General features: G+C 46.2%; 1 protein-coding gene across 11 annotated transcripts in view; it reads right to left on the bottom strand.

Moving 5' to 3' along the window:
• JADE2 (jade family PHD finger 2) overlaps nt 1-25,763 on the bottom strand; it is a 1,406,581-nt gene that overhangs the window by 1,300,588 nt on the left and 80,230 nt on the right. For 8 of the 11 annotated variants that reach the window (XM_069652559.1, XM_069652566.1, XM_069652563.1 and 5 more), the window contains exon 2: nt 19,160-19,234. The exons of the other annotated variants lie outside the window; for them this stretch is intronic. The gene's annotated coding sequence lies outside the window, so the exon portion shown is untranslated. The remainder of the gene's footprint in view (nt 1-19,159; nt 19,235-25,763) is intronic. 11 annotated transcript variants of the gene reach the window in all.

Here is a 25,763-nt window from a genome sequence, read left to right as displayed (position 1 = left end):
CACCAAGGTGGTAGTATAATGCTTTAATTCACTTCTTCTCAACTCCTAATACAGATCCCATAAGGTTTCTTCACCTTTAGATCTTCTCAGTATCAGTCTGTTCTTAGGATAAGTTTGGTTCCATTCACCCCTTAGCCTGTTCTTCTTCTGATCTATCAGCCTAATGAGCCCAATAGTACTGTGGGCTCCAATCAGCTTCTTCGTCCTAGAATGCAAAAAGGCAATAAAAAACACATTGCATCCATTGGGACCTCTTTTGTAATGGATTGGATCGGCCTTGGCCAATCCCAGTCTGAGTTTCAATGTAATACTTCCCCCTTCCTCATCAGGATACCCGCCCCCTGTTTTCCTGCAATCCTAAGGCTACATTTGACCACCATGATACCTTCTCCAAGTCGGTGTCCGAACACAGTGTATGTATCCTGGTCGTCATTATGTCAGGCTCTGTGAGTGTTGCCGTGCCACAGTAATGGCGTGTGTTCAGGGGGTGCCTGTGTGCATATTGGGTGGTATCCAAATTGCTGCGGATCCAAGTGGCCCTGCGCGTTACTTGAACCAGCGTCTGCTCTACCGTTCTGTGTAGCACAGACACCCCAGGCCGTTTTGCCGACATCAGGTTCAGCATCCCGAACAGCACCTCTTGCCATTTTGACATCAGGGTTGGCATCCTGATCGCACCTAAGTGCCCCATTCCTCATAGATAACCCCTCCCCTCCCTTTAGTGTTCACCCATTCGGGCATGCCAACTTGTCCCGATACAGGGATTCACTCCACGCCCATCGCCCCCCATTTCACAGAGGCCAGAAGATTTATTTACAAAATAACCATCTTATAACTAAGTAAACTGTGCCAGGAAGGATGCATTTTAAAATGTTTTGGTTGTCTCTACTCTCTCCAATATGGAGCCAGGTCTCCCTCTGGGTTACCATTCAATACAAGGTTTCAGGGATGTAGCAGGCAGCCAACGTCTTTAGCACAAACGCAGTAATGCACTTAAAACCACTTCTATTCTGGGTTAAGATGTGGTCCCATACAGAACTATTGGTGTGCAAGGGAAGCGTTGCGCCCATGAGTTAGGAAGTGAAGGCTGTGGAATTGCGTGGCTCTAAGGGGAGGGGAGGGGAAATGTTAGGGGACTGTTTGTGCACCGTGTTTTGGTGTAATGTATGTTAAATAATATTGAAACAAATAAAATGTGTTTTAAAAAAACAACTATTGGTGTGCAAGGGAACATTGCTGGACACTGTTGCGAACAACCAAGCTAAACCCTGGGGATGGCTCCAGCACATCAAGAATTCTCTGGTAAAGATTGGTTTAGGCTCCTTTTGGTATAACCCGGAATTACTGGCTCGAGCTGACCTTGTAAGGTTAAACATTTTCTACTGGGATTGGGCATTAGCAGACTGGTTATGTAAAAATGAGCACAAGAGCTCTTTATGCATCTATATTAAAACTAAATTGGATCTAGGCTGCAAGCGATCTCACCTAGATCAAACCAATTGGTGCAAGAAACCTCTACCTTACACTACACCTAGGCATTTTACCCTTAAATTTCAAAACCAGAAACTGGTAAACTCGCGCAAACATAAGTTGCCCAATGTGTGGAGCCGATAGAGAGGACGAATACCATTTTCTTTTTTTTGTCTAGTTCCAAGTCAACTTAAAAGAAGGTGGCTTGTTCCTACCCTAAAAGCAAATAACATTAATACTGTGCTAGGGGCTCTGGGGTTATGTAAAAAAACAAAACAAATGTACATCCAAAGTCTAAACAATTTCCAGCTATTTTGTTAGAGCTTGGAATTGTCGCAAAAAGTATTGCAAGTGACTTATACTTTTTATTGTTTTTATTTGTTTATTGGCATTTTAATTTAGGTACAAACACTTTTTCAAGAACAAGTTGTTTAACTAAGCATAGCAGGCCAATAATTCTGGGTAATATGAACAAAGAAAGAAGAAACCAGAACAAGGGGAAGAGTAAACCAAATTGGGTAAAGGGAAAGGAAAACAAAGGAAAACAACCGATAAAAAAAAACAATCTCGTGCAGATACAGCCTATGTCTGGTGGTCTCTGTCCATTTCGCTCCAACATGTAGAGCATTCATTATTAAGGTCACTGCTTGCGTGAGAGAAAAAGACATACAGGGCGTTTTACCGCAGACAGAGGTGGACAATCAATATTGACACATTACATACAACTCTCAACATTTCACGGTGGTTTGTCATCCGATGTGTACAGGGCTGTGTGAACCAATGCCTTGCAAGCCTCAAACTGAATGCCCACCTCCCCTCCATGTATATTAATAGCCTGACCCCAGGCTGTGGTCTCGGCTGCACTCAACCATTGCATTTCCTTTAGCCAAATTTCATATCGTGGGCCCTTATTCGATTTCCAAGACATGGCTACGCACCTTTTACCAAATATGCACACCAAGTCCATGAACATAAGAATGTGCTTGCTCTTACTGTCTCTAGTGTACGTGCCCAGCATACACTCCTGTGGTGTCCACTTATATCTGGTGATCCCTGCGCTTACACAAGTATGCTTGATCCCATTGCAGTTGAGTTGAGCAGTGTGCATCAGCCTGGCCACATAGTGGACAAGCGGATGTTGCGTCCTTATTAAATTTAGCAACCCTAGCTGTGGTCAAGTATGTACAATGAAGGACATTGACCTGCAGGAGTCGGAATCTGCCATTGCGCGAGACATATTTGCCATGGCCGAGTGCCTGCTTCCATTGTTTATCCGTGAATTCCTCCTCCAGATCCACTTCCCATTTGGCCCTAAGATTAGTCTGGTACACAGTCTCACTATCAACCAAGGCCTTATATATTCACCGGTCTCCACCCATCCTCCAACTCATACATGAGTGTAAGGAGAATATGTGGTTGTGGTTCTTCCGGCAAGGTAGGGCAAGCACGTTTAGCAAACTTGGTTATCTGTATGTACCTAAGGAACGTCCCCTTTGAGAGACCTTGTTTTGGGATGAGGTCTAAGAACTCTCTGTACACGCTATTATCATACAAATCTTCCCATGTCGCAATGCCAGCATCTTCCCACCATGGTGCTATCTTCAGCTCCTGCGGGTCCCATTGTGTGCTATCCATCAAAGATTTGTGTGGAGAGTACGGATGCGTAAGCCGCAGAATCCTCATGGTCCGTCGCCAGATCTGTCTGCCCAGCGTAACTAGTAGAGGGTGTGAAACCTAGGTGCTTAAGGGATGCCAGAGAGCGTCCCACAGGCGCACTGGGTGTATCAAGGCCTCCAGTAGAGTATGTTCTGTGTTAGGCTCATCCGTCAGCCACCTGGCAGTGAAACCAAGCTGCGCTGCCAGATAGTATTCCAAGTTGCGCAGTTGTATGCCGCCCTGTGCAAAAGGAAGTGTCAGTATCATTGTAGATAGTCTATGTCTCTTGGAGCCCCACAAAAATGTTTCAAGCATGGATTCCAACTCTCTAAAAAAAGGTGGCTGGAATGTAATAGGTGACATTGATGAACCTGTAAAACAAACGTGGTAATATAATCATCTTTGTGATGGCCCCCCTGCCCATAACCAAGAGAGGTAGTTTAGAACAGAATACCATTGATCTTTTGACTCCCTCGACCGCCCTCTGCGTGTTTTAAGCTTGTGTGTGTCTTGGGGTGTGTGCTATCTGTATACCCAGGTACCGAAATGAGTCGTGTTCCCACTTCAGTGCCCAAATTAATGTCTGGGTTAGTTCGGTATCATTCAACTTTGCCAGTGGGAAAAGACATGATTTCTTTTTTCAAACTTAATTTATTCGATTTTCGAGAGCAAGATTAGCATGTTCTGAAAAACAAACATTTTTAACAAATCGAAACAAAACAAAAGCAATCCCCTTGTTCTGTGGCCAGGATCAACGTGTGTGGCGTGGATCCCGATCTTTGTCCCAGCCGGAGTCTATTATGCTCACAATACGATCAGTTCATAGAGTTCTTCAGCGAGCCTTATTTGCCCCCCCCCCTGGCCATTCCCACCCATATCCCCTAGCTGGTTCCCTTTCCACTTGCGATGTTCAAAAAGCCCCCAAATCAGCATTAATCCTTCCCCTCCCACTCCAAGTCCTTCCTGACACTCCTTCTGCAGGGATCACCGGTAGATTGGGTGGGCCACGTGGGTGCTTCAACTGGAACAGGCCTTATGCGATGTGACCATATGAACGCCTCTAGTAACTCTCCGAAGCAGTGTCCTTTAGTGGGATTGGCTACCATTAGTCATTTGTAGGCCGCACGCTCCACATTCTGGAGAGTGATTTGAACCATTCGGCGGCAGTCGGTGCTCGGTCTGACTGCCAGTGTAGTATCAGGAGTTTCCGCGCCGAAAACATGACGACGGAGATCATTTTGCAAGTTAATGGATCCTGGTGCCAGTCCATACCATCATCTCCCAGCACCAGTGGCGAGAAGGGGACGTCGGCGTCCCCTATGTCAGTTATTGTTTGATAAACCAGCTTACAATATGCGGCTAAACCAGGGCAAGATCATAGTGTGTGACCCAAGGTCCTGATCCCCTGGGAGCCTCTCCAGCACTGATTGTTAGATTGGATTCCCATTTTGTGCATCTTGTCGGGGGTGTAGTATAGGCGTTGCATGATTTTTAATTGGGTGTCTGTTTCTGAGATTGATGGAGGCTCCAAGGATCACTGTAAAACTTCTTTGTATGTCGGGTGTACACACTGGCGTGCTCAGATCTTCCATCCAGGCAGAAGCTAGTGTGTTAAGCCTGTGAAGGTTATTGAGGATGTCCATCAAATAGAAGGTGCGAATGCGTGGAAAAGCTTCGGAGTTATGGTCCATTTCTTTTTCACACGGCATGGGGGGTTGTGATCTGGATTTGTGCCTAGTGTGCTGGAGTATTGTCTTTTGGATGGAGCGATAGAGTAGCCAATCGCCCGGCCCCATCCCGAGCTTCTGGCGGGCTTCCGAAAATCCCATCGGCACCCCATCCTCTAGGATGTCCATCATTCGAACGTTGGCCCAAGTGTCAGCCTTTCGGCGGTACGCTATTTGCGACGCTCCCCAGGACAATATCAACCTGTACCGTTCGAAGTCTATGCCATTGTTGGAGGGTTGGCCTAAGTATGGGGTGGCGTCTAACATTGTTCGGGAGCCTGTATAGTGGAGTCGCCATGATTTCGATGGGGTGGTGTGGGGCCATAATGGATGTCTCCAAGTTGTGCCAACTGGTGTCTTCGCTCCTGTTGAGCCAACATTTTGTCCATACTAATTGAGCTGCTTGACAGTACGCATTGAGGGAAGGAACTGCCATGCCCCCAAAGGCTTTGTGTGCCTGTAGGATTGCGAGTTGGACACAGGCTTTCTTACCCCTCCAGATGAACCTGCTGACGGCCTTGTTCAGCTCTTGGAGCATGCGTGTGGTCGGTGCGACTGGGATCATTGCTGCAATATATATTAATTTGGTAAAAGAGTTCATTTTCAGAGCATTTATTCTCCCTGACTGCGATAGTGTTAGTGTATCCCATCTCTCAAGGTCCTTACGGATGCTGTCTAGAGTCTGAGCGTATTTAAGGTCTCTGAGTTCCGTTATGCTAGCGCTTATTTGGATCCCTAGGTATTTCAAGGAGTGTGGCTGGAGCGTGACAGGAGCGATGCTTCCAGGGTCACAGGGAATGTCGCAGCGAAGGGGCATAACTTCGGTCTTGCTCCAATTCACTCTATAGCCGACAATTGGGCCTATTTCTTGTAAAATGGATTGTACATAGGGGAAGAGTCTCAGGGCCATTGCTGAGGTAGAGTAGGACATCATCCACGTACAGCGAGACTTTGTGTTCTTCTGGTCCCTGGCGGATCCCTGCCGATTTTGGATCTGTGCACATCTTTATCGCGATAGGGTCAATGGATAGGGCGTACAGGAGCGGCAATAGCGGGCAGCCTTGGCGCGTACCGATTGCAGTGTAAATTCTTCCAATGCCACACCATTTGTGATCACTGTTGCTATAGGATCGGTGTAAAGGAGCTTGATTAGTTGAATCAGTCTGGAGGGAAAGCCATATTTTTGGAGAGCCTTGAACATGAACCCCCATTGCACCTTGTTGAATGCTTTCTCAGCATCTACCGCCATTATAGCGTCGTGGGGCTCCTGCTTTCCGGCGATAATATGCAGTAGCCTGCGGATGTTGTCTCCTGAGTGTCATCCCTTAATGAAGCCTGTCTGATCTCTATGGACAAGTAGCGACATGAGGTGCTCGAGTCTTTGGGCCAGGCATTTTGCTAGAATTTTTGCATCCGCGTTAATTAATTGAATTGGTCTGTAGGACCCACATAGTGCCGGGTCTTTCCCTTTTTTGTGAAATACTATAATATTAGCTCCCAGCATGGATCTGGGTAGGCGTTTGTGTAATAGGGCTTCCTCGAAGACTTCGGCCAGGTGTGGGGCGTTTTCGTCTATAAGATGTTTGTAGAGGTCTATCGGGATGCCGCCCGGGCCCGATGCCTTCCCCCCTGACAGGGATCGTATAGCTCGGGTGATCTCCTCGGAGGTGATGGGTGTGTCTAGGGCTACTGCTTGGTCTGCTGTGATACAGGGTAGGGGTATGGACTCCAGGAACGCGTCTATTTGCTGAGGGGCACATGAATCCGTGTCGGGGTATAGCTCATGATAGAACATAGCCAACCTGGCATTTATACAGTCATCCCCTTTGACCAGCGTGCCAGTGTCATCCCTGATTGCTGTGATTAGTTGGGCAGCTTGACGTTGCTTGAGGGCCAGTGCCAACTTTCGTAGAGGTATGTCCCCCTCCAGGTAATAGTTTTGGGCCCAGCTAGTGTATGCCCTCTGTGCCTTTTGATCCTAATCTTCACAATCTGGGGTCGGAGTGATGCGTCCCGGGTTGCCTTATGTCTGTTTTCAAGTGACCTGAGCTCTTTGATCAAGGTGTTCTCCTTCTCCCCCCCATCCCTTTAGTTTATGGGCCAAGCGTGAGATGCACTGCCCCCTAGAGTAGGTTTCGAAGGCATCCCAGCATCTATAGTGTGTGAACTCTGGGGCTAGGTTGTCTGCCCAGAAGTTATGTGTCCTCCGACAGACTTCCTACAAGGTCGGGAGACTGGAGCAGTCTTAGATTTAAACGCCAGGTGGGGGGTTTCCGGGGCGATTCCAGGAGTGTGAGACGGAGCAGGATCGGGGCGTGATAGGAGAGGGTAGTCGGTTGGACTTCGCATCTTGCGACCATATGGGTGGTGTTGGCGGGCATTAGCCAATAGCTCGGGCGGGAATAGCAGTCATGGCGGTGGGAGTAGTAGGTGAAGTCGTGGTCCTTGGGGTGGACATGTCTCCAAACATCTACTAGGTGCAGATCGGACATTAGGGTGTTTAGGGCTAGTCTCTTCACATTAGTTATCTTCGCTATTGCAGGGCCTCTACGATCTCTGTACGGGTCTAGAATCAGGTTGAAGTCGCCCCCTATGATCGTGAGGTTGCCCATATAGTTAGCGCATTCCACGAATGTATCGACAAAGAATAGCGGGGAGTCAGTGGTGGGGGCGTATAGGTTCAGTAGTGTGATCGGGTGCTGGTGTAATTGACCTTGAATAAGGACATATCGGCCTACTTTGTCGCTAACCGTGCATTGAATCTGCAGCGGAATCCGTTTGTGAATCAGGATTGAAACCCTGCACTTCCCGTGGTGTGGCGAGTGTGCCGCCGCCCCCACCCATCCCTGCGCCAATTTCTCAGCTTCTATCCCATTGAGGTGCGTCTCTTGTAGAAAGACTATGTCGCCCTGCATGTCCCGCATCAGGTGCAGTAAGCGTCTGCGCTTAATGGGGTGCCCCAGGTCCTGGATCTTTAGGGTCGCGCAGGAGATATTAGCCATTGGGCCGGCAGGGAGTGTATTCTGTGGGGTTAGCCCTATGCCCCACCGCGTTTTTGGTCCCTCCTGGTTGCCATTGGGGTGAATAAAAACCACCTTGTCACCTCAAGGGGAAGGCCTTGTGGGGGAGTGTTGCCCAAACAACAATTATGAGGTCTGAACCATGGCCTCTGATTAACCTTATACAAAAACATTGGGTGTGCCAATCACACGGCACTTACCCAATAGTGGGTTGTGTTACCCGCATATGAGCTTGACCAGCCAGAGGAAGAGTCGTGCCAGCGCTGCCCATATGTCTTAACTAGCTTGTGTGAGGGGGTGGTAATAGACGCGAGAGCAAATCGTGCAAGGGCACGAAGCCTACCCATGTGGTCACTCTGCCCTTTTGGATGGTGTAGGGATGCGATGGGGTCAGGCTACCCTGTTTCTAAGTCGGGGAATCTTGCCCAGAGTCCGTCATGTGTTTTGGTGCAGTTCCTGCGTTTCGGGTTCCAGCCTCTGACGGCCCTGTGCCAGCGCCCCCACGTAGCAGGGAATTTTAAGTAGTGTCTATGATCTTTGTGTTGGAGTGCCTCAAAGATGGGATTGAAGATCTTCCTCAGTCTAGATACCTCAATAGAGTAGTAATAGAATATCTTTTATCTCTGAGCCATTCTTACGCAGCGGGAGTGCCGCTCTGTAGGCTTTTAGGAGGAAAACTTTATGCTGGACGTTCAAGAGCCTCATGGTGATGACACGGGGGTGCTTGTTGGGCGCTGGCTTTGAGATTGGAGCACGATGCACCCTTTTGATGGTGAGATCTTTGGCATTGGGAATGTGGAGGTCGTTGAGCAGGAGGTCATAGATGTAGCCTTCCAGGTCCGTGCGCTCTGTGTTTTCCAGGACTCCAATCACCCACAGGTTGTTCCTGCGTGAGCGATTTTCCTGCTCCTCCAGTTTTTCCCCCCAGCCGCTGTACTTCTTTCATGACCCCGTCGAGGTCAGCTTCCACTGTAGTTTGGTTGTCTTCCAGCACGCTTATGCGTTGTTCGTGGTCCTTTCGGCCTATGTGGCTAGCTGGCTTTGTACATCTTGGAGGTCTTTTCTTATCTCTTGGACCATACAGTTTGTTTCCTGAGTACTTTGAACAATCAATTTCATTTCGGTCAGGATAGCTTGCAGCTGCGCCAGGACTTCCATGTCAGCTTTCTTGCGTAATCTTCCAGCCCTACTGTCTGTACAACCTTTTGCATGGCCCACTGCGTCTTTTTTCTAGATAGCCGGGTCGAGAGGGTGGTCTTGACGACCCCTTAAGCGATTGAGGAGTTGCCTAAGTACACCATGCCCCGGGGGGCGTACTCAAAGGGCCTCCTCTGGTGTGTCTCTGGTCTTCCCCTTGGTGTGTCTTCCTAGTGCTTTCATCCGACTTTAGCTTCCCCCCCCTTCGGGTGCGTCGAGCCGTCAGTGATCTTGTTTGCCCGATCTCTATGTCCTGCACCAGCCCGTTTCTCCAAAGATGGTCAATGAGTTCGTTGAGCAGGGGGCTGGAGGCAGACTCTATTCCGGCTCCACCCGTGGGTGGGTGCGGGTGTTACTTCTTTGGTGCTGCTTCCCCCGTTAGGCAGGGGGGCTACCAATGATAGCTTCTTAGTTAGTGTTAGGAGTTGTGGCGCTGGGTCCCTGCAGGCTGTGGCCGCTCTACTGTTAGATTTGAAGGAGGCGGCCCGGTCTCGCGCCACCCGTGTGGTCATTTGGCAGTTCTGGCCCTGGACTTGCGGCCCTGGCTGAGCGAGGGCGTGGGGAGGCCGAGGGCCCACCCGGTGTCACAGCCGCCGTCCCACGCCCGCACGCTCAGTCAGTTGCTTAGGCGGGGGGAGCTACGAGGGTTGAGCCTCCTGGCGCTGACCACTGGTCCCAGGTATCCAGGGGCAGGTCAGCCCGTCCCTCTTCCTCCCGGAGGCCGCCAACAAACGTCTTTACATAAAGAAGTTTACCCGGTGCTGGGTGCAGTCTCCCGGAGTGGGCCAGTGTGGGGGGTTGCTGCAGCAGAGGCTGCTGCTCTGCACGCTCCCGACTGTGATATTCTGCAGCTGGATACACAGATGTAAGTGGGCCCACCGCCCCCGCTGTGCTGCAGACTTACTTTCGGGGTACTGTGCCGGCGATCTTAGGGCATCGGGCAGTCAAGGGAGCCCACGTTGAGCAGCTGTCCCCTTTGGCCCTCAGGTGGCTACGGAGCGCCCACTCGGCGGCCATGTCACTGTCCCCGCCGGCAGCACCAGCAGGGGCACCAGCCCCGGGCGGGCATCTCCCATTGTCGTCTCCCACCCCGGGAGCCGATTCCATCATCTGGTCATCCCGTACAGGTACAGGGGCACCTATGGCTCTATTATCCTAATAGTGCCGCGGTTGCAGCAGATGCTTCGCTTCTCCCCTTGTCAGAACGGCCGCTCTGCAAGTCTCCGGCGCTTGAGTCACCGTGTTCGCGCCTTTTTTCTGCTGAGGCCAGGCATCGGATTGCAGCTGCCTGGAAGTTAGCGGCTCAGTTCTCTGTTGTTGCTGCTCCGATCTGCACCAGAGTTGCTGTGCCTGCGGTCATATACTTCTGCAAGATAGTCCCTTCACAATTCAGCGAATATATGCAGTTTCATGGGGCGAAGAGCCACAGTGTTGGTCTCCGTCCGCGTGAGCTCTCTCAGCTTGCTGCCATCTTGTTCAGGCTCTCTAGCACCTCCCACCCCCAAAAGACATGATTTTTGTCTATTAAAATCAATCGCTGAGTATTTTGCAAAATTATCCAGTATCTCAAGCATCAAATGAAGGTTGTGGTGTGGCTGACATAAGTAGAGTAGGACATCATCGGCATACAGTGAAAGTAGATGTGTGGTATTGCCTATATGTATCCAAGCCATCAGAAACTCCTGACTGAGGAATCCCGCAACAGGTTGAAGCGCTAAGATATAACGCATTGGGGAAAGAGGACAACCTTGGCGGGTCCCTCTCTGGTTGTCCCATTGCTTGGATATATGACGCCCTGTTCCGACTCTGGCAATGGGGGAGGTGTAGAATATTTTTACCCATCGTGCCCCAAATCCAAAGCTTTTTAATGTAGCCTTGATCTATTCCCAATAAACAGAATCAAAAGCTTTAACTGCATCGAGTGATGCAACTACATAATGTTCTTCATGGCTATGCGTCTGCTCAATTACATGTTGTAGTCTGCAAAGGCTTAGGGTGGTGTTGCGCCCCGGGACATATCCGCTCTGATCCAGATGTATTAGGGTCTTTAAACATTGTCGGAGGCGAGATGCCTGCATCGTCGTTAACGACTTGACATTGTAATTTAGCATGGCCAATGGTCTGTACGAATCGCACATGTCTGGGGGTTTCCCTGGCTTAAGTATGGGGACTATCCAAGTCTCCTTCATTGTAAATGGGAGTTCACCCGTCTCGAAGGCTTCTTCGAAGACTTTCAGGAGTGTCGGAGCTACTATGTTTTGGTAGGTTTTGTAAAACTCTGCAGGTAGACCATCGCTACCCAGGGTCTTCCCTGAGGATGATGCAGTAATTGCAGACTCCAACTCCTGCAGGGTGAAGGGTTGGTCCAGGGAGTCACGTTGGCTGGTAGTGAGCTTCGGGAGGGTGATGTCTGTGAGAACTTCTTCTATTTCATCTGCAGGGGCTCCGGTATTGTGACTGTACAGTGTAGCATAGCATGTGGCGAATATTCCGTTTATAGCTGACTGAGCCCTCCATGTTTTCCCACATTCATCTTTCAATTGTGTGACCAGGGTTTTAGGGTGTTCCCTACGATAAAGCCAGGCGAGGAGTCGCCCAGATGTATCCCCTTCTGTGTGCATGCGTGCGATGTTAGCCACATAGTCAAACTTGGACAGGCATTCCGAAGTAGCTCAATGATCATCACAGACCTCCGTAAGGGTACGCATAGTAGCTCGCTCTGCAGGGTGTGTCGTTTCCAGCTCTCCTATTCTACATTCTAGGGCCTCAAGTTCCTTTTTCAGTTGCCTCCGAACACCACCAACCCCACTATGACTTCACAGCTAGTGACCACTTTCAGGGCTTCCCAAACCGTCCCCCACCTTCCTACACTACCAATGTTTTCCTCCAGGAAAAGGGCCAGTGTTTCTCCAAGTTGCTCCTTGAAGGCCAGGTCTAGCAGTGCATCAGTGGGCATGCGCCAAGTGGGAACCGGGGTGCACGGCGTCTCAGCGTTCTACTGTATAATAAGGGGGAGTGGTCTGATATGACACGCGCCGTGTATTCTGCACTGGTAAGATTCCGTAGGTGCTCTGTGCTCACAAAGAAATAGTCAAGCCTCGTGTGGAGATCATGTGGGGAAGAATAGTAATCTGGGTGGAACTCACGACACACATCTGTAAGGGTGAGATCTGATATTGCAGCATTGAGGGCCGTCGTCGCCGGAGAGACTTAAACATTAAGTGGTGTGGACCGGTCAAGAACCGGGTCGCACACACAATTGTCTCCACCCCATAACAAAAAGGCATCCCTGTGGGGGGTAATACGGGGTGTAAGTGTTTGTATGTGCACTGGTATGGCATAGTTGGGGAAATATGAGTTGACAAAGACCACTTCTGCACTGCCTATGTGCCTCCTAAGAATGACATATCTTCCTTCACTATCTTTATCGCTGCTCAGTAACTGAAAGGGTAAGGAGCTGTCTACCCATTTAAGAGTACCTCTGGCATATCTAGAGTAAGGAGACCCATATACAGCGCCTCCCCAGTATTTAGCACCGGCATCTTGTTCCTTTGTTGTTAAATGAGTCTCCTGCAGTAGGGCTACCGAAACCTTCTTGCGCTGAAGGTATGACTTAACCCTGTTTCTGCGCATGTACGTGCCAAGGCCACTGACATTCCATGTGATGATTCTAATCTGCGTCATCATTCCTTGTATGTATTTGTGAGTGAAAGGCGCCAGGGCCTGGCATCATAAAGCACATTTGGATGAATAGCCGCAAGCAGTGTACTATGCAATAGAAACAGCATCATTCGCACACTCTAACCAATTAATGAAGCATAGAGAACAGAAGGCATCAAACCGCGTCATGGTTGGATCTGTAAAACTCAATTTTGTTTCCCCAACCCCGGAACGTGGGGTTCCAACTTTGCCCAACAGTTGCAGTCCATCCATAGTGCGCACAGGCCCACAAGATTCGGCAGGAGTAGCCTGCCAAATATCCATATGGAGCGGGGGGGGGGGGATTCCTCTGGTCCGTAGTGGACTGGGTCTCCAGCCCCGGCGTAGTAGCTGCTGTTGTAACAGCCTCATCGCCTGTTTGACTCAATTTGTCTTTCCTTCTCTTCTTTCAGTTTCATGTTCCCTCCTACATGGCGTCTGGACATGGCCCACAGTTAAGCGTTGTAGCCGGAGGTATCAGTAGTGTCTAAGTGGTTGGAGTCTTCGTCTTTTGCCGGGGAGAGTCATCATGCGTGTCCATATGGTTGTGTTCCAGCCACATCGTCACCGCCTCAGGGGTGTCAAAGAACCTTGTCTTGCCTTCATATATCCCTTTAAGTCTTGCAGTTTAGGCGAGTATGTATCTTATTCCTTTCTTCCGGAGCCTGGCCTTGACTGCTACAAACCTGCTCTGTTGTTGTTGCACCAGAGGGGTATAGTCAGGGTATATGGCTACCTTCGACCACCCCGCTCTATTTCTCTTCCGTCTCTAGAGAACTGCAGCAACACTTTCCTATCACGGAAATTCAATATTTTGGCAACAATCGGGCGGGGGTACGACCGAGGTGGGGGCTTTTTCTGGAGTGACTTGTGCGCCCTGTCTACAGTAAATCTCTGTGACAGTTTGTTGGCGCTAACTTCCTGTAAGAACAGGTTTTCGATGTATGTTGTCAGATCTCTGCCCTCTGTATCTTCTGGAATGCCTAGTACGCGAACATTATTCCTGCAGGAGCGTCCCTCGGCGTCTTCTGCTCTCTGTTCCAAGTAGCGATTTTTGGCCTCGAGCGTTTTCAGTCTGGCGGCCAAGTCCTCAATAGTAGTGGCAGTTTCTTTCAGTTGCACCTCTGCGTTTATCGTGTCGCAGCAATTGCACGTCGATTTTAACCTCATCGATCTTATGTTCTAGGAAAGTTCTCAATGCTGCTATTGCGGCCAACAGCTTGTCTTCCGGCAGTTCCACCCGGGCAGCAGGATCTGTTCATTCTGAACCACTTTCCATTGTACCGGATCTCTGTGTCTTTGCTTGCCCTGCAAATGCGGCCATTACGGTACCCTTTTGCTTGTTCTTGTATTAGGCATATCGCCCCTTTGCATCGTTGTTGCTCGTCCGTATGACAGAGTAAAGCGATGTGTGTTACGGGGGGCTGGCACCTCACTGCCACTTATTTCCGTAAACCCTCACTTTTGCCCTCCACGCAGGAACAAATGTGTGAGGGATAGCGCTGTATCCAGACCAAATATCAGTTCCTGGATTGCCTATCCCGCTTCGCTCTCCCAGGACCTGTTAAAGGGCAATAGTATTATTCTGCAGACCAACCGCAATTTGCAAATGTTCAGTTGACAGCCGTTCGCTGGCTTGTTGTGCGCATCAGCTGGGGTGCGGCGGGAGGTTTCTATCCTGGTGCAGTTATAGGGCGGATGCCTACCCGCCTGCAGGTTGCCAGTTACGTCCCAAGACGTTTAGATGGCCCGCCCCGAAGGACCGTCTTCCATAGCAGGCATAACTCGCAGTATGGCCAGTGATCCGTGGAAGCGCAGGCACTGCCGGTTAAGTAGGGCTGCTGGGCAGTCTCTTTTACACCTTATCCCGCCTCTATGCATGAGAACAAAGTAGTAACAAGTCAAGTGAATAATATAGTGCATTTACGTAGCAAGACTCTGCGTCCTGGCAGGGAGGGGTGCATCCCCGTACTGTAGGTGGCCTTATACTGAGTGAATTGCTGGACCAAAGGGCAGGGAGGGTCCCATACGGTCGTCGTGTAAACTTTTTCCTCACTCCAACACCCGCCTAGAGGCCGCCCACGAATTCACCTCTGCATAGGGCCCAGTGTTCCTGCTCCGATGTGCTGCTCACCCACCAGGCAAGAGCCCTTCATGGATATGTGGGGGCACCAAGCGGCGCTGTATCTGTCAATCAACCAAAGGGAGCCGCGCTGCCACCTACAAGTTCTCGAATGCAGGGCCTCCGCCTCCGTCTTCTATCAGGCCGCCACGGCCATATTTTCTGGGCTGCATTGTAATGGTACATTGTATTACATCAGGTTATTGTTTTCTTTTGTAGATTGCGTTTATAGTTTCTTTTAACCGAAATAAAGCTTTCAAAAATACAAACACAAAAAAAGTAACATTGATACAGAGCTCAGCCATTCATCGCCCAAATCACGTAGACTTGGAATCCAGCTTCCTTTTTTGCCCAAAACACAGTCAGAGGTATATAGCACAGAGCTTGCTTCTTTGCCCAAATAAGTGTCGTTTAGCTCACGATTTGAAATCCGCCCTGGGTTTTAGTCCTGGTTCATTCCTTGCTCCAAGTGATACGGTGGCCCTATCGCCCTCCAAGGGCCTAATTCCATGCCCACTCATGCTAATCCCCATTCTGAGACACGATCCACCAACTGTGCCCAAAACACACCGTCCTGACAGCTAATTGAGCTAGCTCCGTCAAACAGTTAATGTTAAACTGTGAGCTGTTATCGGGCTGTCTTCTGAAAGGTAATGGCTTAATAGCAGCTGTACATCTGTAAAGCTCGTGATGTTATAAGAAATATATTAAACAACGTTGGCGGCAGCCACTTTATTTATAGCCAAAGTCGTCCAGCAATGATTTTAAATTTCAAAAACGTTCAATGGGACACACTGCGTGCTACTGTTTGATGTTGCTGTACTGGTCACGCATAAGCTGCTGGAATTTTACAGAAAATAAGGATTTTTGTCCAAAGGCCAGTGCCATTTGTTCAGCACATTTCACTCCATTACCTTCAGTTTTACATACCTAGCAAACGTTTAATGTGCCTGTACAGTTTCCCCCCATCCTCTAGCTGAGATTTCATCACTTAGGTTTATAAGAAAATAATAGATCAGGAGTTCAGTCAGAACAAAAGCAGCAACTTAATATCAGTATTAACAGTATGCGAAATGTTCACTAACCACACTTCTCATTAGTGGCCGTGGCACCTGGCTAACTTTGTGTGACTTCTGTATGCAGACAACATGCGTTTTAAAGCGTATCAGCACATGGAAATTGTTATCGACTTCCTCTCTGCCAATCAGAATGTTCAGACTGCAGTCAATAACTACCGGTATTGACTGCAGTCTGACTATTCGGACTTTAAAAGCAGACAAGGAAACAACAATACAATTTCCAGGCAAGACGTCTTTCAACAAGACACGTCCTTTCTAGGAGGGCCTATTTTTTCACCGCCATGTCTGCAAAGAGAAAGCTAAAACATGGGAAAATGTTTTCACTTTCTTATAGAGAAACAATTTACTTTTACACAACCCATAATGCATTCTCATGCTAAACCCTCTCCAATTTAACAAAGTATGCAATTGAAATGCGTTATAACATATGGATACGGCCTTGTTAAATACTACAAAATAAAACCACATTTCGTTTAGTGAGTTTATCGATTTACTTTCTCATTATTAAACTACTTCACCACCAAAACTGCAAAACATGATTTGCTAGCACAATGTGATAATAGCCTGAAAGACTTCACAAGGGTTAATTATTGCTGGGGATAATGATCCTTCCCCAATTTATGGCCCCCAGTGGTTGCTCATTATCCTGCGATAATGACCCCTTCCTCAGTCTATAAGGCTATACGTTTTTGTTGTACAACATGTATAGATTTCACCATTTCTTTTCCTCATTTTTACAGCTACAAAATGATTAGGCATGTCTTATTTTACACAACGCAAGACCACCTAATTATTGTAGGGAGGAAATACTTATCAACTAACAATGCTGCCCCCGGACCAGTCCTTACTTTTCACATCCAATTTGTATTCTGGAATTCGTACTCCTGCTGTGTTCATAAATATGCATCTATTCCCAGAACGTAAAGCACTGCTGTCAAAAATGCCAGGACTAGTTCAGATTGTAACATGACCGGAGTCCACTGGCTAATAGTCATTGGCAGCATGAAAAGCTGTTTTTGTTTCAATGAATACAGAGCTACTCATAACTGTTTTTCATATTCATTCGGTAGTGACTGGTTCCATGATGTTATTCTTTTCTTTCTCTTTTTGAACAAAGTGTAAACTCCAGAACACTGCTGTGTTTGTACCCTGAGCAATTTGTTTTACATGGGATAACACAGTGAATCAAGTCGATGGAAATTCAATTCTGCTCCTATGGAATTGTTCAAGTGTGCTGTTTGCCTGCCGATACATTTTTTTTCAAACCATTCTGCGGCATGGTAATAATTCCCCCTCATTTCTGCCTCGTTCAACTGCCACCACTAATTGCACCCTTCCCTCGTAAGAAGTCAAACCTTAAATCCTTTCTCCTTCCTTCTTCTCCGCCTCCCAAATGTTCACCTGTGTTTGTTACTCGAGGTTCTTATTGTTAGAAAAACTGTAAACCCTCTAGAACTATTGACATGTTTCGTTTCTTTAAGTTTCACCATTAGGGTCATGCATGCACAACGAGCTATTGGGTAAGGGAGACTTAACTGCAACAAGCGAATCTGCCATGTCCATTGAACTCAGATAATTACCTTTGTTTTTTTTAAAGAAAAGAAAAAAAAACATTTTGCAGAGTAAAAGGTGGTTCCTAGTGTTTGTTACATGGCAATCGTTGTCAGACAAGATTGTTCAACTTTTTCAGTGCAATTTGATGAGTCTAAATAATGTCTCCCTTCCCCTTCCAATGAGAATCCAGCATTTCAATGTATAAAAAACATAGTTTAGTCAAAGGCACTAATAGTAATAAAAGAACATCAGTGTTAACTGCTCGTAAAACTATCATCCAAAGTCCCTTACTAGTTATCGTGAGGCTAAATGTGTGTACATAGACTTCAAATGAAGGATTTACTCCAAAAAGCAGTGATAAAAATGTAGATTTCTCTGTTACTTTTTAAATTATGTAGAGCTCTAAATATGTAGGTTAGGCATGTTTATTTTTCCACAACGTCACAATTTGGCCAAGTTTGGTAGAGGAATTACTTGTCAAATGGCCAACAAAGATACATAATTGCCAACCTTGAGGCGGTTCTGTCTTTTAAGCCAACAGCTCTTTGAATTCTGAGACTTGAACTTCAGCTGTCCTCCTATACGGCCCCAGTGGGTTAATGTATCTACTTTAGAGATCTATGGGCACCAAAGGGCATACCTTTGATTGTGTCTTGAATAATAGTGAAACACACACTGGGCTACTTAAAATCCCAAAGGCGGGAAAACAATGTGTGCTGATAGCTCAATTTGGGTCTGTATCGAACTACCTTTTTGGGTACTATTTTTCTTTTTTATTTGTTTTGATCAAATTTGACCTTTACAAAAAATGATTTTACCAATCATTATAATATAACATATAAAATACAACACAACCACATTTTCACTCCTTTGAGAAAAAAAAAAATAATTCTATTAAAGACAAAATTATTTGTGGAACCTCAAAAACAAGGAGGTATGGTTAGGCAATCAAGCCCTGCCCAATTTTCTTATCCCTCCAAACTCTGTCTTTCCATTATATAGAGAAATAAACAGGGGGTGAAAAGGAAAAAACAAGACAATCATTGCCCCTCCCACTCTATGCCTGGATTTGTTTAGTGCTAGCGTCCTTTTTGGGTACTATAATCGGTGTCCCCTCACAGCTGATCCTTGCACCACATCCCTGAAAAAAAAAAGTTTGGCAAAGCCAACACTTGCCACTTGTACAGGCATATTGAAGGCGTTTGCCAGGCATTGCCATCATATGCCCAGGTACTCACACCATTTGCCAGCTGTTTCCATCTTACAGTCAAGGTAGTAGTAGTATAGCAGTGCATGGCAAATGCATGTCCCATGTGTAGATAAAAGCTAAAAAAGTAGGATTTGGCAAGGCTTGTTTTAAGTTGGAGTAAGTGGGGGCTCTTATATAGTAAATGTGGCTTATCTTCAGTGTCGAATGACAGATTTCTTATTTGAATGTTTCTTTTCCTAGGTTTCTCTAATATAGAACGAACTACAACCGAACAAGTCATATTTTTAAAGTAAACAATCAGCCCCATTCGGTGTCCCTAATATTACTGAGCAATCAGTTTAATTCAACACCAGCGCTTTGCAATCTTATGCGCCACAACAGTTTTCAAGTACATTTGGTAAAAATGGGAAATACAAGTTTCATACCTCGCATGGCACCAAGATGCTAGATGCATGTTTTATTATCACTGAAGGCCATTAGAAAGGTCAATACAGTGCCATCTACAAAGAAGCAATAAAAAGGTAGATTTATGAAACAGCAACGTCAACTTGTAACACATTTGTAGCCTGTTCAAAAGATCTAAATAAAGGTGAGACAAGCCAGCAGATACAAGGTTAAATACAGAAACAAAACTTTATTCGATTCTATATGAATATGTGCCCAGCAAAATGTAGTCATGTAAAATGTAGCCAGCAGAAAGTGGGTTACAAAAATGTAGTAATTCAATACAATCAATGCAAAATGTGAAAATGTTGCTAGTAATAAGATCGCCAAAAACCTATTTTAAATACATAAAGTACAAGGCTGTAACCCTAACAATGACTCAAACCTTTAAGAAAACTTCCACACTCACCCTAACTCCGTTCCTAAACCTTCCCCTAATTCCAATTACTTTCTACTACCCTGAACTCTTAGAGAATACCAACCCTTCATTTTGTTTGCACATTAATCAATACAAAATAAATAGAAAATGAAATGTGAACCCAATTCCAACCTCACCACAAGCTTGACACAAATGACATAGCCCTTGCCCCATCCCAAACCTGTGCTCTACACCTAACCTTAGCCTCAACCGAACTGCAACTTTAACAACTACCCTAATGATATGATATGATATATTTTATTTGTATTATGCTCATGCACGTGTTTCAGAGCGCGACAAGGCAAGGGAGGGGAACATTGGAGAACACAACAACGATTTTACTAGGCCCAGTGACATTGAGAACGCGCAAGTGCGTGGGAAAGGGAAAGGGGAAAAGTGCATGGAAGGGGGAGAGTGGAGAGTGCGGGGCAGAGGAGAAACAGATAAATAATAAATAAAAATAAATAGATAATTGAGGCAATACACAGTGGTAGTGCAGTGAGCAAGTGGCAAGTGCTGTGTTTACGGCAACAGACTGGGTAAGTCTGATACGTGCAGAAAAAGAAGAAATGGGATGTGGGGGACTGTATGGCTACAGATACAGACCCCAGTGCGAGGGGTGGCCAGCATGCAGTGCAGGAGGGTGGCAAGCTGAGCAGGTACCTGGGCTCAGGGGACAGAGGGTGGCCAGGTGCACAGTGCCAAGAGAACAGATCAGCAGAGGAGAAGGGGAGCAAAGGCAGAAGCAAAGAGGAGAGTCTTGAGGTGCTTCTGGAACCGGAGATGGTTATCCTCACATTTTAGAGTGGCAGGGAGGGTATTCCAGATGGAGGCCCCAGCCGAGGACAGAGATCTACCCCCTGCTCGTTTCTTTGAAAAACGACTGACCCTGAGGGAGTTGGAGGTAGAGGAGCAAGGAGCAAAGAGCTCGCAAGGGGAGGTATTGGCAGAGGGATAGCTGAAGATATTTTGGACCCATGCCCCAGTAAGCCTTGTGGATAATGCAGAGGGTTTTGAATGTAATCCTTGCATCCACTGGGAGACAATGGAGAGATTTCAGAACTGGAGAGATACGATCCCAGGGCTTGAGGCCAAGGACACGTCTCGCAGTCCTGTTCTGGATTAGTTGCAGAGGGCGGACAGTAAAGGCAGGTCATTTTAGAAAGAGGCTATTACAATAGTCCAACCTAGAGAGAACCAGAGCTTGGGAAACAGTGACCTTCTGGGGGGAAGGAGAGGAAAGGCAGAGTACCTCTGAGAAGCTGCAGTAGGAAGTTTGACTTTTTAGAGACCTCAGAGATGTGGGCAGAGAAGGAAAGTGTGGAGTCCAAGATGACCCCAAGGTTCTTAGCCTCGCAGGTGGGGGTAGGAGGAGGGCCAAGGGAGGCTGGCCAGAGAGTGAGGGAAAAGGATGGTGAAGGTGTGCCGATGAGAAGGATCTTTGTCTTGCTGGCATTCAAACAAAGATCATTGGCGGCACACCAATCTTGAATGGCAGTAAGGCAATCGGAGATGAGAGAGGGAGAGGAGGTGGCCGAGGGCAGCCTGAAAATGAGTTGTGTCAGCATAGCACTGGAAATTTGAGCAGAAAATGGCAATGCAGTGGGCGAGAGTTGCCAGGCATTGGTTACAAAGCCAGGGTTACTTTGCTCTAACTACAGGGTCTAGTCTAACCCATATCCTACATCACCAGCACTCCACAACTTCCCTATCCCTTTCTTTAACACATACCCAAACTATTACTCTTTTAGCCCTGGCCTTACCATAGCCCCTATCCCAACTCTTACCCTGGATCTATCCTAACAACTAACCAAGCCATAGCATCACCAGCCCTGCAGGACAGGGTTCGAAATTGAGGGGAGCTGTTAGCTATTTAGCTCCTACTTCTACCCTAGGAGAGCCTGGTTAGCTGAGTATTTGAGAATGCTTATAAAGAAGAATTAGGGCACATCTAGTACACATTTAAATATAAAGAATCATACAAAAAGTTAAAGCGCACCGTAAATCTAACTTCCACGTGAGATGCACAATCTCATGTGGAAGTTAGATTTACGGTGCGCTGGGTACACACGCTCCTGGTTCCCCAGTGGTTGCTCCTGCCTATTGGGTAATACCCGACACCCAGGAACTCAGGAACTGGTTTTAGCTGCTGCTCATTGAATCTTAATTTCAAACCCTGCTGAACATCCACCCTAAATCTCAGCCTAATTCTAATCAAATTCTTTACTCTAACCCTTACCCCTATCCTTACTCGAACCACAATTTTAACCCTAAACCAGGCAATCCCAAGCCCACAAAACCCTCCTTAACCCTAATAATTACCCTAGCAGCAATACATTTTTGGCTACTTTTCAACTGCATTTTTGACTACATAATGCTTGCCACTTTTTAACTGCAGAGGTATTTTCACCACCACTTTTTCACAGACTCCTGGCAACATTTTCACTGGATACCCTTAATTCAGTATCATGGACTTGCTAAATATGAATGACCTTGTAAGAGCCAATGGTAGAAGTTGCCTACATCTTGTGACATGGGCCAAAAATGCTGGGAAACACACGAGTGCAAAGAGGGGACAGGGCTAAAGCACTGGCACAATATGAATCTGAGAAAACCATTCCCTCCTCCACACACTCATAGCATTCGTTTTCTGTTAAAATAGATGAGGCTTTGCGGCACCTGTAGCCAAATGCTTTTGTGAATAGTAATTTATTTCTAAGCAGAGTTGGGTGATGCAAGCCACATCACTCAACGAGGCTAGTTGTTTTAATAGCGAGAGAAGTCATATCTGCAAAAAGGAGTTCAAAATAAGGTCTTGGAAGTTATGTTATGTTACTATGATTTTGTACTGAGCTGAGTAACGCATAAAGAGTTTGGGCGGCTGAATGTGATATTTAGCATTTCATCAAACGGTAAATAACTGCAAGGTAAGGTGAAGCCATAATTTAGCACTGACCTTCAAAACTGACAAACTGGCAGATAAAAAGCTTTGAAGATGTTGAAAACCAACCAGGAGCATCTTTTTTTAGTACTTCTGCTTACCAGGATTTACAAAGTATTCCATTTTGTGCAGCACTGAAGTAATTTCAAATGAAAGAACTGTGCACGGGTTTTTTTTTTTTTTTTTTAACTAATTTGGCATATGAGAAAATAAAAATCTGCTTAATGTTAGCCAAAGAGAAGAGAACACATTAGCTTATGTGTGCTTTTCCATTGAAGCTGAAAATGAGGGTAAACATGCAAATTAAAACCTAGGAAACTGTCAATATTTTTGTGCCAAGCCTGCCATCGGTCTTTTAAAAGTAGAAAAGTCGTTTTTTTTAATTTCCAGCTTTTTAGTTGCTTTACTGGGGTGATGGGAGATGTTGTAAGCCTCACCCGTTGTACTTCAGTTTAATTCCCTTTTTAATGTTACATTTGTATAGTCAAAAAAGAAAAAATGCACTTTCAAAATTTTACTTTTCAGTTTTTTATACATGTGGATGCATTTATGTTTTTGCTTCTACTGTTCCATGTTAATGTGTTTTTGTTAACTGTAAAGTGCCTTGGATTAAGGTGCTATATAAAACAATAAATACAAATAAATACAAATAGGATGCAAAATAATGGCGGCTTATCACCCTACAACTTTATTTTTTCCAGATATACATTTGTCAAATATATGTTTTGCATCTATTGATATAAAAGAAATAGACAGAGGAGTACAAAAAACAACCATTGGCAGACTTTATATTCTGATAGCTTAACATTACACGGTTTATAAATAGCGATATTAGGACAAATGATCCTAATGAAATTAATACATCGATACTACTCGTCTTCACATCTTCTCTACAAAAGACTTCAGAAGAAGGGCAAGAAAGGGAAGCCAAGTATTTTATTTCCTGTTCGTGCTCGGAGATGCAACATTGCTTAGAAATGAAGTAGCTGAACGCAATTTTTGTTCTGGTTATTTATTACACCACAAGCTGCCTCATGACCACAATTAACCTAATTATCAATATTTGGCCTTTTTTTTTTAACCCCTCCACAAATGTAAGAGAAAAACTCCACGCCCACCTACATTTTCCATATAGTTTTCTCTCAAACTTTAATGCCACCTCTAAAAGCCATGATGTGTGCTGAAGTGAGGCATTGCAACCAAAGCATATAACACAAACACAGCATCGAAAACCACCAATATTCTCTTGTGAGGAGATAATTGAAGGAATCTGAGATCTAAGCATGATAAACAAGCGATCAAGAGCAATCAGAGGTTTAGCTCCCTAACATTGCAAATTAGCATGAAAGATTTTGACCAAGGAAAACAATGTTGAATGAAACCGTGAAACCCAATTAATATTAGAAAAGAGCTTGCACAAACGAATATCAATGGGTTTAAACGAAGCCCACTTGGGGCCAGTTATCCACGCCAGAGTCAGCACACTCATTCACTGATCGATCCAGGGCTAGGTGAAGTACCACAGTACGGGGAACACCAGCCATTCTAGCAAAAATACATTATACTGAAATAAAGCTGGAAATGTAGAAGGGGGGAAAATAACCTTCCTTTAATATATATTGTTTTAAATCATAGCATAGTGTGGCGGGTCAGATGAAGTACACGCACTCCGATTTTCCATCTCACTTCTGATATTTATTAAATGAAAGATGAAAACACCTATCTTTCCCTTTGCTAAGGGTGTTCCCTAGCTAACAAAATGAAGGTTCTCGTCAGTCATTCACGGGTCCAAATCAAGATCAGTCCACTGTCCAAACTAGCATGTCGTAACCCTACCACTATTAGATCAATAAAATCACAGGAGTATGGCTCCCTTCTCCTGGGTTCGGGGGTGTTTGCTTGTGTGAGAATTGATCGTGGCAAACAGTTCGAATAAAAAACAGCCTGCATGCAATCAATTCTCAGATGATCAAACACCACCACCCACACCCCCCACCCATACTTACCTGTTTGCTCGCCACCTGGTCCACTTCAGCCTTGTGGCGTCAGATCCGTCCCTCTCACGTGGTTTCAGATCCGTCCCTCTAACGCAGGGTCCCCTTTTCTTTCTTTTTTTCCCAGTCCCCCGCCTCCAATATTGAGGAAGCAGGGGATCATAGAGAGTGGGGGACACCCATGCAACCCCCGTTCCACAAGTTCGGTATGTATTAGCCCAATTGTTTGTTTTTATTCGGTCGAATGGTACAGGCCAAAGTCAGTCAAATGTACCATTCGGCCAAATAAAAACAAACAAATATGCTAATACCTTCTCCTGTGAGCTGGTTCATCAAGTTTGGTTCAATAAAGTATCTTTAGGCAGTTCTTAGTAACTACTTTTAAACCAAACAGTTATCATACTGGGTTCTTCAAGCTTTGAACAGTCTCTTTCACTTGATAACTCTTTCTTTCCTTCTTGTTCTCTTATGGTCTTATTCTAGTTGTGCTTTTTTTATTTTTATTTCTTTATTGGTTTTAACAATTGTAATCAAACTTATAACATTGTCAATGCAACGTGCATTCCCATCCCATCCCTCCCTCCCCACCCTCCACCAAGACCACAATCTACATATCAGTTCTCTTCGTGCCAGCTTTCGAGCCCCGACTATCCGCTTCATCTGAGGTAGCGCCTGACGCCCTGGGGTGGAGCAATGGCACTGTTAGCGCTATCCATCAGTGTAGGTCCTCGCTGATGTCTATCATCTGTTCTTGGATTGGGGTTTCCCCATGCACCAGTCTCAGCCGCAATCCACCTCGTGAGCTGTGCCTCGCACAAGTTTTTGGTGCTCTTCCATCCCATGGCTATACCTCTCTTCGCCGTTATATATATCAGGTCCTTTAGCCTGTTTAGAGGTTTGTTTTTTCTGCTGTGTTTGTATCTGCCCAAGATGCAGGCCGCTGGCGTTTGCACTTCCACTTCGATGCCCGCTCTCGCCACTCTTGCCTCCACCTGAGCCCAAAAACCTTTTATCACAGGGCAACCCCAGAACATGTGGGTCATTCCTGCCTTGAGCTCATTGCATTTTGGGCATACTTGGGTTCCTGCGCCCTTGAACCTGGATATGGCTTCTGCTGTGAGGTATGCTCTGTTGGTGATGTAAAGTTGGATAAGTTGTAAGCGAGCATTTCTAGAGATTTTATTATGGGTTATTTTCCCCCATTCTTGGTCTTCAAATTCTAGGCCCAGTTC

This window comes from Ambystoma mexicanum, chromosome 3p (genome assembly GCF_040938575.1).
Source record: "Ambystoma mexicanum isolate Mex_15411 chromosome 3p, UKY_AmexF1_1, whole genome shotgun sequence".
Lineage (NCBI taxonomy): Eukaryota > Metazoa > Chordata > Amphibia > Caudata > Ambystomatidae > Ambystoma > Ambystoma mexicanum.
Note: the sequence above shows the minus strand (reverse complement) of the source record. Positions and strands in the feature narration are given on the sequence as shown.